Genomic DNA, 19,891 nt, shown 5'->3' with positions numbered 1-19,891 from the left:
AATACGCTTGTTTCACAAAGTACAAAAGCAAACTTCCTTTCATAATCCTGTACCTTGCAAACTCAGGTCCTCACTGAAACCTGAGGATTGATCTGAAAAATCTCACAAACTGTAATCTAAAACATTTGAAAGGACAACGTGAGGTTTTTTTTCCCTTCTATCTCCCTCGGAGCGTCCTGGTGCCAGGTCACTGTGTACTTCTGTCCCAGCTGGCCCAGGAGTACTAAACAAGCCCTAGAGGGCATGTCTGCATTGTCAAACCCTCTGACAACTGGATTTGACCTCCCTCTTCTTCCCAGAAAGCAGAACTGACCCAATCCTGCCTCTTAAAACAATAAAAGACTTGTCTTTTATAAAGACAACGTCACTGCCATGCTCCAAGGAGGAAAAGGCCATTTCAGTGTACTGGGGGGCATCTGCATCTTGCTGCTGCTTTGAAGGACTTTCTGTGCCTCTCTTGTGCACATTTCCTCCCAAATACTTTCCAGCTCAATCACAAGCATTCGTTGCAGCCTTAAAACTGGCGTATACAACTACCTACAACAATCCAATTTTTAAAACTTTTTCAGAATAATTTGTACCCTTTCAGTACAATGACTACAAGACAATAGGAGCTTTATGTATTATAGCTCCTATTATGGAACGATCTTCTTAGAGCTGCAAGGAAGAGCCATGCAGTAAATCATCATTACTTCAGGCAGTTGCCACGGTACAGACAGCATGTAGGACTTGATGGGATGCAGTTCAGACGCCAGTACCACTGCACTGAACCAGATGCAGATGTTTGCACAAACACTGGCAAATAAATGCCTGGAGGAGGGAAAAGCACAAATGCTTATCACAGAATGGCTTAGGTTGAAGGACACAATGAATTTCACACAGTTCCAGCTCCACCCACCACGGGCAAGGTTGCCACCCACCAGACCAGGCTGCCCAGAGCCCCATCCAACCCAGCCTTGAATACCTGTATGGATGGGGCATCCACAGTTTCTCTGGGAGGTCTGTTCCAGTTCTAGTGCTTCACCACCCTCTGAGTAAAAAAATTCCTCCTAACATTTGATCTAAATTTCCCCTCTTTTAGTTCAAAGCCATTCATTCTTGTCCTATCAGTACCCAACCATGTAAACATTCACTCTCCCTTATTTATATGTTCCCCTCAGGTACTGGAAGGCCACAGTGAGGTCTCCCTGGAGCCTTCTTTTCTCCAAGCTAAACAAGCTCAACTCCCTCCACCCTTCTTCACAGGAGAGGTGCTGCAGCTTTCTGAGCATACTCATGGCCCTCCTCTGGACCTGCTACAACAGCTCTGCAACCCTCCTGTGCTGGAGGCCCCAAGCCTGGACACAGTACTGCAAATGGGACCTCATGAGGGCAGAGCAGAGGGAGACAATCACGTCCCTGTCCTTGCTTTCTACCCTTCAGTTGGTGCAGCACAAGACACTGCTGGCCTTCTGGGCTGGAGGTGCACACTGGTGGTTCACATCCAGCTTTTTGCCCACCAATTCTTGAGTTTGCTTCAAGCTGTGGTTGGCAGACACTAACAAGAAGCAGGACTGTTGTATGGAAGGATTGTGCTACAGACAGCCATGCTTATAAGCCTAGTGATAGGACTGATGGAGAGTGCAAATGAGTTGTCCTAACAGGAGTGATGGCACATTGCTAAAGTAACAAGGGTGCTATTTGCACGTGCACCCTGCAAAGGCCTGCTGTTCACCATGCACCCCGTTTTCCAGGCTCTACAGGCACTGGTTCAAAGCCACATGCTGGCTGGACAATAGCAAATTTGCTCCATGCTGTGGTCTGACAAGAAATGTCAGTCCATTAGAGAAATAATGCACATTTTTCAAAGGATGTGCCCAAATAAATGTTTATTTGATCACTGCTTCTAAAGAGCATTTTGTACTAACAGCTAAACAGTATGACATGTTTGCAAAACAGGGTAATTATGGAGCCATCCTATTTATTATTTTATGAGCCTGCCACTAAACAAGACAGAACTGCTGCAAGATTAAAAATCAGAATTTGTCCACAAAGTAGTGGTAATCTCTGACTCCACCTGTGTTATTCAGAACCATTTCAGGGGAACACAGAAAAAAGAACTGCAAGAGGATGGACTGATAATTACTTCTCCTTAATTACGATTTGATCTTTTGTACATCAGGGGGATGAAATCACGCACAGATACACACACTCCTGTTCATCTGGTAATTCTAAATGACATGGAATTAAAAGCAAAGCGGTGAATCTCTCACTCAATATGCACACACAATTCCCCATTAAAGACAGTGGTTATTTTGCTGTGACCAGCATGTGTTTTGAATGTGTAATGTCCATCATAGGCTTTTATTCAATTAGGTCTATTGGAAACAAGACTTGAACGCTAAGGAGGAAGTTGAAACAGAGGTTAAAACAACACGCTAATTGCTTCTGCAGTGTTTATGGTGCTGCAACATCTAAGCCTGGTCACAAACCCCTATCTCTCCATGCTTTTCTCTTCAAATATGCAATGCCCCAGAGGGCAGCTGAGGAAACCGTGTACAGCTTCATACTTGTAATGGCAACCACAGAAATGAGGAGAGTTTCTTAAAAAATGAAACCAAACTGGATGATTGTTATTTGTTCTCAGGACCTGGAGGTCAGAATGACCAGCCTGCTCCACTACTCACACAAGGAAGTCTGCACAGATGAGTGCCCCTTTGCTGCAGAGTCCCGCACCATTGAGCTGTGCTGTACCTCATCCCCAGCGTCATGCCAGAATGAGCTCCTGGCTCGGATCCCTTTGGCATTTATGGCATCCCATTTATGTACATCGGCAGCACTTGAGGTTGTCACTCAAGGGGCAGTCTGCACTTTACCTAAAAAGAGTCATCCTGTGCTGGGGGAAGGGACAAGAGGAAGAGATGAATTTTAATGCCATTTCTTATATTTATGAAGTCCATTGGAAGTACATGACAGTATTTGCTCCATCAGCTATTCTGTATCACGTCCTGTCTCTGCGCTGGTAAATACACCAGGGAAGTGCACCTGACACATACCTTCAATGGCAAATCTGGTCCCTGATGATTTTGGGGGTAGCATCAAGCAGGTTAGCATCTGCAGGTCTTCAGGAGGATCTGCCCACTCTGCAGTGGTGCTGGGGAGATGCCATCCTGCTCTGCAGTCATTTTTTCCCCCAAAATAACTCCCAAGCATGAATGAAAGCCTGGTGTGGTGCTACAGTGCATTATGATAATGGACTGTTCGTTATTTTTGACATTTTCTGAAGAAGTCTTATAAACTAAACATATTTTCCCAGCCATACCATTGTCGTTTAATTTTAATTTGAGGAATATTGGTTTATTATCCGGAGAGACCTAACATTATCCTGCTTCCTTCTGTAGCTTTTTCCTAGACATAAAAATCAGGTACCATATCATCAGAAATATGCCCATCTGGAGGCTCTGATCTACACATCCTTTTGTAAAAAAAAAAACAAAAATAACTTCACAAGATCTAGCCTGCATGAAAGCATTTTCTTGGTTCCCACAGACGTTGATAAGAAAGCAAAAATTATCTTGTTGATCAGTTGTCTGCAGAACGTATTAACTTTATCAGCTATCTTGTTAAAAAAATTACTGGCTTTCCAACAAGACATCTAAGTTGCTCCGAAAGTAATGCCTCCCATTTATTTTCATGGAAACGGCAACATATACAAAGAGCATAACAACACTATTTGATAGAGCAAAGTCTCAGCTACAAAACACGATTTTTCAACATAGTTACCACCATTAGATATGCTTTTTTGCCAGGGATGAATAAGAGTCTGCATGCTGTGCTCCTAAAAGTCTGCAGCAGTGAAAGTGACCCACTGTCACTGTTGCCATTGCTGAAATGCACTACCCACTGCCTCACTGTGCTCACATCCACTGGTTGGTCTCCATAAATGTTCAGCAAGTGTCAATGAATGTCAACGAGTGTCATTTTTTCTGCATGGAGGAATTCAATGGCACACCTTTGCTTCATCTGCAGTTCAATGTCAGATGCCATTTTTGTCAGACTGCCCTTCTGCTGCCATCTGTCACACGGCAACAAAATGTAATGGGATATTGGTGGGAAGGTTCAACCTCTACTGCCATGCCACCAACATCTGCCTCTGATGTTGTGGGCCAACATAATAAAACAGGGTCCTCATCTTTACAGACAGCTATGAGCCCAGTTTCCACACCAGGAAACGTGAAGACAGCAGTATCACCGCTCTGATTTCATTTGTGTGAAGAGGCAATGCATGAAAGCAAGACCCCGCTGCCTGGCCCCACAGACACAGATGACACTCCAGACACCACTGCCTTGGAACACATGTCCTGCAGTGTTGCTGGCTCTCAGCATGGAGCTGCTGTTGACCAAACACCCTAATGCTGCCACATGTGGTGAAGAAGCCATCTCCTGAGCACTGATCCATGGACAGGCGTGCACGTGGATGTTCCGCCTGGAGTACAAAAAAACAGAAGGGAAAGGGCAGATGGAAATAGCCCCGTTATCAAACTGCAGTGGCTCTTCCTGGTACGTAGGGCCATGAGCTACCTTTCGTGTCCTATCGCTTACACAGACAGTCTCACTGGAGTTGTTTCCAATCAGCCTGCGGTAAAATGATTAGATTTGGTTCCAGTACTTATAAAGTCAGATAACTGTTTTCATAGCCAACTAAGACAAATCACTCAACATTTGATTTCCTTTCATTAGAACAGTGATCAGTCCTGGTGTCAAGCGTAATATACTCAGTACCTTTCTCTGCAACACTGAAACTGTGACTTTTGTAAACATTTCATAGGATTACACGATCACCGTGGTGTAAGCCAGTAGAAAGATCTGATAAGACCAGAAATTTGATAGGGGAATTATGCAGAAGAAACATTCTGTAAAAAGCTCCTTCATACATCCTACAAATTTTGATGGCTTGACAAACAATTTCAAAGATAAGAAGTTTCCCTTTGCTCTTGAATATTTATGGAAAGACACAGTGGCTCAACACCCAAAAGAGAATCAGAGTAAGAACAAAGCAGCGTAATTCCTCTCTTCCTTTATCACTGGGGCCAATTCTGGCTGTGCAGGACTGACTTCTTCATCAGCACTGCAGAACAGAGGATACAGGGAAAGCACTAGAAATCCAAATGAAGGATTTCTAAAGATGTCCAATTAGGATTGCAACACAGTGTTTTGTGTGAGCACAAACCTCACTTGAGCTGCACAAACAAAAATGCTGTGTTCAGATACATCCACACATAAGCTGCCCTGTTCTGAGCACATTTGAGTTTATGAAAAATTATAATTCACATATTTTGTAGTAGACACAAGTAAATGTTAACTAAGTAACTTAAACCCCCCAACAATACAACCAATAAATCTAATTTAAAGCTCAGTGAGTACACTAATAAACTTCACAGTATTCCAGTGTCACTGTATGTGACCAGCCATGCTAAAATGTTACTATATGTGAATTTCAAAACTGAAAGTGAACTATTATGGGCAACAGCATAGCAGGCTGATACAAAGCCATTATGATATACCATCTGTGCAAACGTCTGTCCATGAGCACATTTTATTTATAAAATAAAAATAATCAACATGATGTTAACATGAAAGGTATGAGAACCTAAGAAATAAATAGGAATTAAAACTTGATTTTATTAAAGGATGAACATTTTAAAATAAAAGTGCCTAAAAATACTTTTGTTTGTGCTTAGGACAAGAAAAAGCTCAACGATCTTGCTGTAAATCAGCAATCACTGAGATATAATCTCTTCCTAAAAAAGAAGCGTTCTTCAGTACCATGTCTAAGCAACAGGCGCTGCAAGAGAAGAAGTGATACAAGCCAGGAAGTGGCAACAAGATCCCATACCACAAAGATAACAGCATGTTGTGAAGCAAAGATAGGACTTTTAATGTATGATCGATGATCTTAGTGGTCTTTTCCAACTTTAATGATTCTATGATTCTATGAATTTTGAGAGGTTTTTGCTCCCCTCTGACTTTGACACAACAGCTAACACAGGCCATGGTGACATTCAGGAGGGACACCGCAGTCTGCCTACATAATTGTGAGGTCAGCACCAAGGACTGAAGTTCTAAAATTAGATTTTTAGTAAGCATATTATAAAATTCAGGTTTTAGTAACCTGAGAGTAACAGATACCACTTCTTGTTTACTGAAGTTCAGTGCTTTATTGCTGATATGGATCTAATAATGAATGTTGTAATGTTTCTGCTAACCCAGAATCTCCAGCCCTGCAAAGGAGAGGGGCATGAACTGCTCTTATCACTCAAAGCTAGGGCAACAAGATTTATTTCCCCAGAGGATCTGGAGATCAGCTGAGGGTATGTGTCCCTCCCCATCCCTCTATTGACTCCTCCAGGAGTCAGCCTCACAGCAGCAATCAGGAGAGATTAAAACCCTCTCACCTCCCAATTACTGTTAAAATAGAACTGCATTAATTGCAGTGGTTGGTATTGTGAAATGTTGGAAAGTGTCAAAAAAAAATCCAATTTCCTTTGCACCAACTGTTTTCTGATTGCTCTGAACTCCCAGAGAAGTGAATGTGTTAGGCAGTGCCACTGAGTGAACAGAGGTTGGGCTTCCAGATGTGATGGCAATAAGTACTGTTCCAGGGACATTTAAAACAGAACTAGCTAACTCAATATTCATATTCCCTTGGAAATGAATCAAGACCAAGATAAACCCATGTATCTGCTAAAAGAAGTGTGCAAAGATATCAAAAGGACAGAAGATGCTCTCACAGAGCTCTGGTTCTGCATTTCCTCCCCAGCAGTAAAACAGGATGGCTTCAGAAGCCAGCTCCTGGCTGGATAGAATTCACACAAGACTGTTGTTTCTGAAATAAAGCCAATCATTTCCTAGTTTGGCTTTGCTCCAGCCTCACCTCCATGATATGTCTGCAGGCTGAAGGCAGCTACACTCCTGCCCATGCCAGACACTTCCGTGGGGAAGTTCCCCAGTAAGTGGCTACACAGCTCAGGGAGAAGAACTGCAGAGCTTTCTCACCTTTTTAACTTAATTTCTGTGGATCTGCAAAAAGAGCAACACTCATGCCTGAAGATCCTGTTCCTGCTCTTCTGTTTTTCTCAGTTTCCAGCAAAGCAAGGAAGCTCCCTGCTTTGAGTTGACGTTGGCATCAATTGAATGGAGCAGCAGCCACAGGGTACTGGTCTGGACCTGCTTGCCATCTGCTGTCACTGCCAGAGAAAACCAATGTGAGCACAGGATAAATTGCGGGATGCTGACCTTTGAAGCCCGATGCAACCCTGGTGCTTCTTCTACATGCCCTTGTCAAACAGCCAAGCTAACAGCGTGCTGCTAATGATGCTGCATGGGGAGAGTGGGAAGGGAAAGAAGAGGGACCTGCATTTGGAACTCAGCATCTTTTAATTAGGAGTACATGTAATTCAAACTGCATTTTTGACTTCTATTACAGACCAAAACAAAGCTTCAAATTTGGAGTAATACATTGGAACAGGCTGCCTGGGGAGGTGGTGCCTGGTCTAGTATTAAATGTGGAAGTTGGTGGCCCTGTATGTGGCAAGGAGGTTGGAGATTCATGATCCTTGAGGTCCCTTCCAACCCTGGCCATTCTATGAGTGAGATTTTGATACTGTTAAAGCAGAATATATAAATAAGGACTTCTAGTAAAGTGTCTCAGGTACAAGACTTCAGCTATTTTCCAATTTGTTTATAGTTTTAATGTTTGACTGAGAAAAAAATACTGACCAGCAGGACAAAAGACAAGCAGAGAAATGTTCAGAACACAGTAATTTATTACTTTTATGTCCCCGGTTATCAAGCCTCTCCTATTTCCAAATGAGAGAGGTAATATTATAAACCTCTGCAATCAGAAAATTGTTTTTCATATAAGCTACATGCTCTCTTTCTGCCTGCTAACATCTATTATTTTTGCTTGCTCATTCAATGGAAACCCTTCTATGTATTTTAGTTTCCTCTAAAGTTATCCCATAAATAACAAAGCTTAATGCTGCTCCTTATTTTTCTCAACATTTTTAAATGTTCCAAGAATTTTAAAATGTAACCAAGAATTTTTGAAGAGATGCTTATGCCATTAATATTGTTCCTTGTATGTGAGGACCTAAACTTTCAGACAACTACAACAGAACTGCTGTTGTGCCAGCATTTTCAATAGGTCATATACAGACAGCTCAGGTAATTAAAGGCTTGTCTGCCTGACAGCAATCCCAGAGAAAATAATGAAATGGCTGAGAGGGACTTGATTAATAAGGAAATAAAGATGGCTAATATAATTACCGCCAATGAGTGTGGGCTTACAGCAACCAGATTTTGTCAAACTAATTTGATTTTTTATGGGGTTTCAAGTTGCTAAAAGTAACAGTGATGGTATAATAGACTTCTAAAAGCTACTTTAGATGGTGCTTACTGCATGATGTTTTGATTAAATTGAATGACATAAAAATCAACATGACCTAAAATTAAAAGGATTAAAGTCTGAGTAATTGATAATTCATTAGGGAATTGTTCTTGAATATGTGTTTCCAGTGGGATCCTAAAGCTAACAGTTCTTAGCCCTACGCTTTATGTTTTAGCTCTCATCTGCAGGAGAACATAAAATCATTACTACTGAAGTTACCAGATGGGACAGAGATTGAAGGAGTGGCCAAATAACAAAGAGCAAAAGTTAGCAGTCCAGAGTGGGTACTATTGCTTTGGGAACTAACATGAACAACCAACATCAGCTCCAGCAGGGCCAGATGGGAGACCATACTGAAAAAACAGGGCTATCTTCTCAGAAAGAATAAATATGAAAAGAGCCTGGAGACACTGTGGACTTTTCAGCTGAACATGCATTTGAGTAAAATGTTCTGCTAAATGAATAATGTCATTCATGTATGTGAATGCACCGAATGGCCTAACAAGTGCTTACCTTAGCATTCGGTCCTGAAATACTGCAACAAACTTTGACATCCACAGCCCAAGTCAGATGCTGAATAGCCAAAATAAGTTTAGAAAAAAGCCAAAAGAATGATGAAAGTGTTGGAAAATATGGTTCATATGAAAAAGGAACAAAGTGCTTCAGATATTTAAGAACAAAAACTATTTGCTTGTAGCCCAAGACTCAATGTGTCAAACACAACTTCAGTTTAGTGGGTTTTTATGACAGGCAAACGTATCCAAGAACTGGAAACTGAATCTGGAGAATTGGTTCAGATACATAACGTATACTTTGTATAGGGAGGATGATTTAACCCTGGAACAACTTTCCAGTCCTGAGACAGATGTCATGTTAATAGGGATTTAATAAAATCACAGGATCTTTTTCCAAAAGCTATGCTTTGTTTTAATCTGAACTCATTTCAGTAACACATGTGGCATGTGTTACCCAGGGGTTTAGGTTAGTTCATTATACTGTGTTCTTGGAGCCTGAATATTTATCACTCTAAAAAATTTTCCATTTATCAGGCAAAAATGCAACAGTGATGCAAATTTCCTTTGGAAAAAAAAAATCCTTTTCCTTTTTTCTTCTCCTGGAAAAGTTCCTTTTTCCATTTGAAAACCCCTTCTATTATATTTCTTTTTCACCCACTCCCAGGGTTTTAAGTGGTCAGTTCTAAACAAATGATTCTGAATCCCAATGGCCAAAAGGGCTCAAAGCCCTGATGACAATGAGGACTTTGAGAAGAGAAGACTGAGGGGGAATCTTATCAGCACTTATAAATATCTAAAGGGACGGTGTCAAGTAGATGGGGCCAGGCTCTTTTTGGTGGCGCAGTAACAGAATAAGGGGCAATGGGCACAAACTGGAACACAGTGAGTTCCATCTGAACACGAGAAACAACTTCTTTACTGTGAGATTAAAAGAGCAGTGTGAGCTGCCCAGAGAGCATATTGAGTCTCCTTCTCTGAAGATACTCAAAGCTTACCTAGACACCTTCTTGTGTAACCTGCTGTAGGGAACCTGCTCTAGCACAGAGTTGGGCTTGATGATCTCCAGAGGTCCCTTCCAACCCCTACCATTCTGTGATTCTATGTGGCTTTTTAATAGGAAGCTGAGATAGTAACAGATGCTACAGACAAGTGACATGAGTTCTGATGCTTGCTCCCAGGCAGTTCAGAAAAAGACAATTCTCCTAAGCAATTCTGGATAGGCTGACAAATGGTCACTCTAAAACTTTAAGTTATTGCAGTGTTTGGCTGGATTTATATTGGTAAACTAGAGATGAAGTGCTTTTTAATCAATATTCTATTTGCCCTTTAAGTAATCTATGCTTTTTGTGCATATGTGTATATATATCAAATTCATACTTTAAATGATATTTAGCAGCTGAAATAATTACCCCCAAAGCATTGTATCACTGCAGAAATCACTGAACTGTAAAACAAATCACTAAACTTTGCTACATGACCTGCAGAAACTGAGCAGAATACAGGTGGCTCACAGTATTCTTGCTCCAATTAATGGCTAAAGAGAAATAGCTTACCTGGGGGAAAATGACACTTTCCACTTAGAATGGAAGCATTTAAAGATAATAATATACGGGAAACTCCAGAAGGCAATCAGCAACCATTATGAACTTTTCATATTTCAAAACTTGATCCTCAGAGGGGCCAAACCTCTATAACCGTGCACTGCCTCTCAGGATCACGTCTTTATTTTATGCTAAGTCCTCTTTCTTGCTTCCATTAAAGCCACTCCAATCCCAAAATCATGAGATAAAAAGGTAGTGGGAAAAGATATAAATAAAATGTGCAGTGCAGAATAAATTCACATCTAAATTGCAGGCCAAGATTAAAAACAGCTTCTGCAGAAGACTCATCACATTCACTGCCTTCCCTTTCATATCTATTTTTCTGCCTTCATTCCTAGACTATTTACTGTTTAATAACACATTCAAGGTCTTGCTTGAATGCTTTGATGCTTCTTGCTTGAATAGATTTTCTCTGGAACATACTCTATGAGCTGTCTGCATTATGTTTGCTACGAAACATTTTTTGCCCAATATATTCTCTTTAAAATGACAAAAAAAAAAAAAAAAAAAAAAAAAAGAACAAACAAACAAACAAACAAACCAGCAATTTCTGTCAAGTTTTTTGAGACCATCCTTGAATTCAGTGCACCAAGATGTATCAGAATGGTCATTGCAGATGTGAAGGGAAATTTCTGACATGTATATATATATATATATATATATATTTGAGGGCTGCTCCAAAAGTAATACCTCCTGTTTTATTATGTTGGCCCACAACATCAGAGGCAGATGTTGGTGGCATGGCAGTAGAGGTTGAACCTTCCCACCAATATCCCATTACATTTTGTTGCGATGTGACAGATGGCAGCAGAAGGGCAGTCTGACAAAAATGGCATCTGACATTGAACTGCAGATGAAGCAAAGGTGTGCCATTGAATTCCTCCATGCAGAAAAAATGACACTTGATGACATTCATTGACACTTGCTGAACATTTATGGAGACCAACCAGTGGATGTGAGCACAGTGAGGCAGTGGGTAGTGCGTTTCAGCAATGGCAACAGTGACAGTGGCTCACTTTCACTGCTGCAGACTTTTAGGAGCACAGCATGCAGACTCTTGTTCATCCCTGGCAAAAAAGCATATCTAATGGTGGTAACTATGCTGAAAAATCGTGTTTTGTAGCTGAGACTTTGCTCTATCAAATAGTGTTTTTATGCTCTTTGTATATGTTGCTGTTTCCATGAAAATAAATGGGAGGCATTACTTTCAGAGCAATGTACATATATATCCCACTGGTCATTTATGTCACAAAGTTGCATTTCACATCCAGTATTTTATATGTTCCTTACTTTTCATTAGTACAGACATTCTAAGAACACCCTGCATAACTGTGCAGCCCCTATGCAAACAAATCTCTCACTAAAAAAATTAAGAATTTTGCCCATGGAGTGAGAGTAAATTAGAGCCCAGGAACGATTTACTCATGACACTGTAACTGATGTCTTTGTCTTATCAAGCTTTACTCCTATTGTGATTAAGGTTTTGTTTCTACTGTTCACAATGCAAGGAGATTGTATCCACCTTAATTATTCCCAAAGATTTTCGTTTTTACCACATTGAATTTCTGAATGGATGTTTACTTTGTTTCTGATTCATTTCTCAAAGACAATTGAAAGTGCATTTTTCTAAAGGCTTTTTTATAGTTTCATTTTTTATCCTTTTTGGACGCTGTAAATATTTTTCTTTCCTATTGATTTCTGTCCTTTTTTCCTTCAACCAATGCTAATTATCTTACTGGAGTTAAATGAAACTTGTTTAATTTTGTTTAGCAATTTCAATGCTTACATTGCTATTATGCTGCCATAACCTCTCCCACCAACACTGGTAGCACTACCATTTCTACAGGAAAAGTAGTTAGGTTAGTTGAATTGTTACTTTAATTAAAGGTAATAGTTTCTGTTGAATCCTTTACTCTTATGTATTCCCTTATGACCTATAACGCTGATTATCCCAAGGTATAAATAATATGTCACAAACTACATTAGAAGAAGTCTAGGGTTGGAAAGTCAAGTAGCCCATAGTTAGGAAATAAAAAAAGCTAACACATGCATAGATTCACTATTTGAGCTTTTCTGAATCATTTTAACACAAATAATGGCAGTAATTAAACATAACAATGCATTAAATATCCAATAACAGTACAATGTATTCAGCAACAGTCCTGCATTTACCTGTGCAGATTACCGTGCTAGCAAGTATTTCTCATAAAAAGGGTAATTAATCTCAGAGACTTGCAGCAAACTCAAGAGAAGCTGAGCACTCTCCCTTCTTTCAGAGGTCAGAGGGACTGAGCTCACTCAGTTTGTTACAGACTTCAACTTTCAGAGAGCAAAGGTGAGAATTTCTGTATCCTCCTCCAGAGGCTTCAGAGAGAGATGAGAAAAGTAACAACTCTATGCCAACAGATGTATAAAGCTAGTTTTATTAAGCAAATTACAAGGCTCAGTGGTATTTGGTATTAATCAGAATGGAAGAGCTGCAGAATTCTGGAAAGATGCTGCCTAAATCTTTAGAGTTGGGTTTGGTTTGTTTGTTTTTTTTGTCTGTGGCAGATCTGGGGTGCCGGAAAAACTACTGAAATAAAGTGCTCACGCCATACTTTGTAGCTGAACACTTCCCACCAGGAACCAAGCTGACATTCTTACCAGAGCACTTCATCAGCTTTACAAGCTGTGAGGAACATGTTTAGAAAACTGGAAGGACCAAGCTGGGAATAAACCAAAACAACATATGAAGCTGTGCTGCAAAAACAGACCCCACAGCTGGCCCCACAGCGTGGTCAGGGACCAAAGCACGGAAAGCAAAAGTGAAGTCAACTAAGAAGCTTTATGAGCTCGATCTTCTTAACTTTTCAGAATAAAATTTCAAACTGTTAGAAAGAAATCCTCCTTATGCTGGATGTTGATCAAAACTTCCACAGGAAATTCACAAGAGCAGAACTTAAAACCTTGTACCTGGCCATGTGGTGGCTCTGCAGCAGCCACCACATAGGAGGGCCTCAGGTCTCAGTGTAAGCACATCTGTTTTGTTTCTTAGCCCAGGAACCCAGAGCTTTTCCTGCCTACTCAACTGCAATGTTGGGCCCGGGTGAATCTAATGAGGTTCAACACAGCAAAGTGCAAGGTTCTGCACTTGGGCTGGAGGAATCCCAGGCATTTATACAGACTGGAAGGAGCAGTCCTTGAGAGCAGCCCTGCGGAGAAGGACCTGGGGGTCCTGGTGGATAAAAAACTTAACATGAGCCAGCAGTGTGCTCCTGCAGCTCGCAAAGCAAATGGTATCCTGGGCTCCATCAGAAGAGGGGTGGCCAGCAGGGACAGGGAGGTGATTGCCCCTCTCTACTCTGCTCTTCTGAGGGCCCATCTGGAGTACTGTGAACAGGTCTGGGGCCCCCAGTGCAAGAAAGATGTGGAGCTGTTGGAGAGGATCCAGAGGAGAGCCACAAAGATGATGAGAGGGCTGGAGCACCTCCCCTGGTGAGCTGCAGAAAAGAATGCTGCAGGGTGACTTCATTGCAGCCTTTCAGTACCTAAAGGAAAGCCTATAAACAGGAGGGGAGTTGACTCTTTAAGGGTAGATAATGACAGGACAAGGGGAAATGGTTTTAAGTTGAGGGAGGGAAGATTTAGGTTGTATGTCAGGGGGAAGTTCTTTACTGTGAGAGTGGTGAGGTGCTGGAACAGGCTGCCCAGAGAGGTTATGAATGCCTCATCCCTGGAGGTGTTCAAGGCCAGGATGGATGGGGCCCAGGCAGCCTGATCTAGTATTAAATGGGGAGGTTGGTGGCCCTGACTGTAACAGGGGGTTGGATCTTCATGATCCTTGAGGTCCCTTCCAACCCAAACCCATTCTATGATCCTGCCGTCCAGTCAGTCATTTTACAACCTGAATCCTATCCGCACTTTAAAGTTACAGTCAGTTAAAACACAGATTCAAAAAGTTGCTTCACAAAAATGAGGTCCCATAGTAGGGAGGTTGGAAAGGTTTTCCCACCACCATCCAAGCTCCTGCCCACCTTCCTCCCTGGGTGCTGCATTTTATTCTGTAAATGATTACTTTCCTTAAATTAGTATTAATATCCAGTATAAATTTGGTTTGCAGTCTCAACAGTTCTCACAACCACCTTTTCTGCTTCCTGGGTAAAAGTCTTAGAAGTGTCAAAACCACATGGAAAAAACCTTATGACATGAGGCAGACAACTTAAATGTATTTTATCTGCCTAGCCAATGAATATTTTATTATAGATAGTAGGCTTTTCAGAAAACGAGAAATATCCAGTAATTAATCTCTTAGATGAAATACAAGTGTACTTAAAAAATCGTTTTTGTAGTGGCTTATGTAGAAGATGAAAATTTTGAGCTTTGACTTTCTGCCTTCATGAGTATAAGCAATAACATTTCAAAGAAGAATCTACTTTACAGCTCAATACTTGGCTAAAATTAAAACTGTCCCAGAGAGGAGATGATGCAGAAGATACAACTTAGGTAAAATGAAATAAAATGTCATCTAAGTAGAAGGTCATTTTATGTTGCACTTCAGTTTCAGATCATTTAGCAGACACACAAGATCTTTTTTTTTTTTCAGCTAGTTGCACTATTAACTAGGCAAATAAAAGCTTTCTTAAAGATGATCTTTACTCTCTGCCCTTTAAAGCAGATCTCCGCTAGAAAATTAGATCTCAGAGCATAATACATTTAGATATCATTACACTAGAGGCTACAGACAGAAAATTTGAAAGTTAAAAAACAGCCAAAGAACTGAGACAAAGGCCTGCTTGCTCTGTATCAAGAAAATAAAGTGAAGGTTAAGCTCTTTTTTTTCCAACCTGGTAATAAGGTTGCAGGTCAATAAGTATTATATATTTTCTGAAAAGTGGCTCCAAGGAATTAATACATTTGCAGTCTAAAGCAAGCATTTGGAGGGGGATCGCTTGCTCATATGTAGATATCAAAACAGATAATAGGTAAGGCTGAGTTTGTTGTTTAGACTTTGCTTAAAGGCAGACAATTTGACAAATCTTCTGAAGTGCAATTTCCATCAAACAGTAGAACAAAGTGATTCCCACCTATCTAGCTACATAAGAAGCTTCAGATGGAAATAGCTTAATACCCATCTGTCTGGATGCATTCACAAATCCAGTGGCCACTCTATTCAGCATACTGTCACCATTATTTTTCTTATTATTTTTTGAGACAGTGGTAATTAAAAATTAAAAATATTAGATGCAGAATTATTTTCCTCTGAGTAACAGTAAGTCAGTGCATGCTTCTGTGTAAGTGTCTTTGTCAGACCTTTAACAAAGACCCAGTGTAATATATACAGTCTCTCCAGATCTTACAGATTTTTTTTTTGACCTGTGCTTGTCCCAGATTTTTACACTTATTACAGCTCCTTTGGTCTCTGTGTAAGCTACTGACTTCACTAATGTAATTGCAACTTTCTGGAGTCTGATAGAACTCAGAATTCTACTTTGTAAATACTCCAGTAGGATTTCTTCTTCATGATACATTTGTAAGGAACACTGAAAAGCAGATATAAATAGATCTAGAATGTCTTATCAAAGTCTTTTCAGTTATTATTAAATGAATTTCTTCCTCATGATTTATCCTTCCAGGTAGATAAGCTGAAATTTTATCAGCTTTGATACTGTATTTATAAAATGTGGTTCAGTCCGTTTCATTTGCTGCTCTTTTCACTCAGTATATATTAAGCTTTTTTGTTACATTTAGATGACTTCAGCTGCTTTATATCCCTATATTCATATGAAGAATCTTCTATCTTTGTGTCTTTCTAAAGACATCATTATTTGCACCTTATTTGTCTTCCATTCTCTATTATCAAGTATATCAGGAGGAGGTTTCCTACAATTACTACTTTGGAACCCTAAAGAACATAACTTTTATCTTCAGAAACTAAGAACCATTACAAATTGAGTATTTTTTTTCCATTGGGACATGCAAGAAAGTCAACAATCATTAGTAGTAGTAGTACTACTTCCCTTCTAGATATTTGTTATTTAGAAATATAAGAGGTGTCCTGGAATGTGAATATTACCAATTAAGACATGCAGACTTTTGTTCAGGATGGATCCATATGATTTGTAAATATTTCTGATTTCTTCTGTGTTCTAGAATTAAGGAGAAGAATCAGAATAATATTAACTTTGCTTTGCATAATTTTCTGAACAGAAGTGAGAAGCAGAGATACTCTATATTCATCCAATCAAGAATTTTAATGATCTCCATTGATGAAAAGAAAAAAAAAAAGTATGGTTATTTTCTTAATTTTCTTAATCTTTTTGCTTCTGTTTATATTGGCTAGAAATTCTATCTCTTCTGAGAAATCTTCAAGTAATAAAAGATCCTCTAGAAATGCCAGCAACCTCCACAGGTTGACTTCTTTAGTTCTCTGTGCTATTTTCTATTGGCTGTAACCACAACATACTTGACTATTTATGGACACAGTATTTACTACAGTATGAGGAAAACAGCAGATATTTCTCAAGTATATTTGATAATCTAATGATTCCTCACTACTCCAACTTTATAAGAAGTATGCACAATAATAAATACTACTGAATGTATGAATCACAGCACGTTATTATTTTTCTGAATTTCAAAATCTATTCCACGAAAATTTGGTAAACATACAGTACCTATGTTATTCCCTCTGTTCCCAGATGCATGAGATGCAAACACTATGTTATGTGTTTCTCTGTGTTTAGAATTTGCTGGTACATTTTACAAACTAGAATTTATCTTCAAAATACAAGCAATTTATTTCTCTTTCCTTTATGACACATCAATGCCTTCAAGATATTTATCAGCAGATTGTCATCTGCACCTCTCTTATCAATGATCTTATTTTTAAAGGTAATACTACTGTGTACTTCTGCTGAGATGAGTATCAATATTTATTGGCCTCGGGGTAAATATTTACCAAAGCAACCTGCAGTCAATAACTTCTTTGTGCAACAGTAGCTCTTGATGTTCATGGAAGTATGAAGACAGTGCTGGGCACATACATTGAAATCTCTCTAACTTACTCAGTCAGCAGAAAAGGGTTATGAAAAAGGTAAAGAGACTTCACGAACAGCTGCTTTGTTCCCATTTCAGTTTTAGTGAATATAGAAGGATGAATACTGTCTTACTGGAGAAAACAGCTCCTACTTCCACTCAAGCTATGCACTACCACACTTCAAACACAAATGTAAACATACAAATCAGAATCTCACAAGATTTATTCTGTTTTTTGCTGCTTCTCAGTAATTTTAAAAAATCTGTAAAACTGAAGCTGTAAAGCTGAAATTTTTCAATCCAACATCAAAAATAACACATTTTCCATTTGTTGATTTTTTTTTAAACAAAATATTGCATGACAACCACTTTTCCATATCATGCCTGATGCCATCATGAACTATAGCCTGACAGAGGAAAGATGGTGAAGAATTTTGGAATTTTTAACAGTGCATTCTACAAGGTAAATCACATTTAAGGGAAAAAGCAAAACAAGCAACAAAAACAGCAAAGCCTCACCTTTTTCTAGCCTCTGATTTCAATAAACGTTTCTATGGAGCTCAGTAGGATCATCTGGGGGGTGCTAATTTGCCTGTGCAAACAGATGTTCTCGATCTCCACGTTAATGAACTTGGACACGGCAAACAGTAACTTACTGACTCACTGCTGGAATGTTTACATCCAGTAGTTTAAGCCAGAAAATGTACAACAATGTTTAGATAAATTATCTCCTCCTCAGCTAAAACAGCCTCTTCTGAATTGCTTCCATTGGCACCAGAAATATCTCTTCCTACTACAAGCCTCTACAGATTGTTCACATTGGGCCTGATTATCACTTTGTCCTGCCTTGCTTTAATGCAGCTTTTCAAACTTCAGTTTGCTAAAGTTTTACACCAGGATGAGCAAGGCTCCTCTCTGTGGTTTGTATCCATCACTAAAGCTCAGTGCTCTTATATAGTTTTATTCTTTCAGTCTCTCCAGTCTCCAGACTAACAGAACAAAACATATCTTAATCAGCAAAAAATTTCCACTTCTTACATCTTGTCATTTATTGTGCTTCTCATTTATATTCAAACCTCCTCATTTATATCCTGATGTACAACTGACATTTCCTCTGCATTTTAAAGTAAATATATCTGCCCACTTCTTTATATTCTCCATGTTTGAATTCGTAGACAAGTCACTGTTTTGCTCTGCTTCCAGAAAAATTATCTTCAGAGCCTGCTACAGTGTCTCCAAACACCCTTACTTCTCCTGCATCCACCTTCTCAGTACTCTACCACTTCCAGTGCAGCTCTCAGTGTAAAATACTTCTTCCCTCTCACTTGGGGAAAGGATATTTTCTTTCTCTATCAATCCACACTTGGCCTTTAAACACACCTGGACAAATCTAAGAGTAGGTTGTGCCATTTGTCAGGATGTGGTTTGACATTCTCAAGTTAATTAAAATAGCATTTTCAAACTGGATTAAACTTAATTGAAGTTAGTAGGGTCAGCTACCACCACTCACATAATTAAAGATGACAGAGACGCATCTTTCTAGTCAAATCTAGGCACATTGCATAGCAAGAATTCCAAAAACAATGCAGAGTACTTTTGTAAGCAGGGATATACGGAATCATATGGCCATCCACGTTTCAGGGAAACCATACAGGTGAAGAAAAAATCCCTGGTCATGTCTGCACTGGACAGTGCATGTATGAGTAAAGCTCTGATAAACACTTTGATAGGAACAGTAAACATAAGCAAAGAACTCAGTATATCTACTGCAAGCTAAGATTTCTTCCAGTGAAAAACAACAACAACAAAGACTCTGGTCAACCTAGAATGTGCTAACAGAGATTAACTACAGCAAGGATATTAGAAAACACATCCCGAACATCAGCTCCAAAAAGAAATCCGGGGGTACACAAGAGTGGATGGGAGACACTGGATGCCCACTTGGGCCAATCTAAGGATTTACACTTTGGGAAGAGACCAAGTGATACAGATTGGGATCCTGCCCTTTCTACTAATTATGAAGCTAGTTCCCATACATGAAAGAAAGAGGGTCCAGCCAGACAGCTCCAAATACATGGAAAAAAAAAACACTTTACATCAGAACTGTCAAGGGTAAATTAAGGACAAAGAGAATTTGGTCAGTAGCACTGAAAATTTACTGGATGAAGTGTCGGTGAGTCAGCATGAACTTCTTCAGCTGGGCTTGGACTTACTAGCGAGTATAAGAATTGGAAGCATTGAGAGGACATGCAATTTGCCAAGGGACTTCAATCTTTCCTTGTACTGGTATTCAGTAATAGGAAACAGGCACTGCTGAGAAAGGCATAACA

At 39.7% G+C, this 19,891-nt stretch overlaps 1 protein-coding gene across 5 annotated transcripts in view; it reads right to left on the bottom strand.

Annotated features, from left to right (window-relative positions):
* The window catches only part of LHFPL3 (LHFPL tetraspan subfamily member 3), a 237,490-nt gene that overhangs the window by 181,204 nt on the left and 36,395 nt on the right, over positions 1–19,891 (bottom strand). The gene's annotated exons all lie outside the window — the stretch shown is intronic.

The sequence above is a fragment of the Phasianus colchicus genome, chromosome 1, assembly GCF_987193195.1.
Source record: "Phasianus colchicus chromosome 1, bPhaCol1.hap1.1, whole genome shotgun sequence".
Lineage (NCBI taxonomy): Eukaryota > Metazoa > Chordata > Aves > Galliformes > Phasianidae > Phasianus > Phasianus colchicus.
Note: the sequence above shows the minus strand (reverse complement) of the source record. Positions and strands in the feature narration are given on the sequence as shown.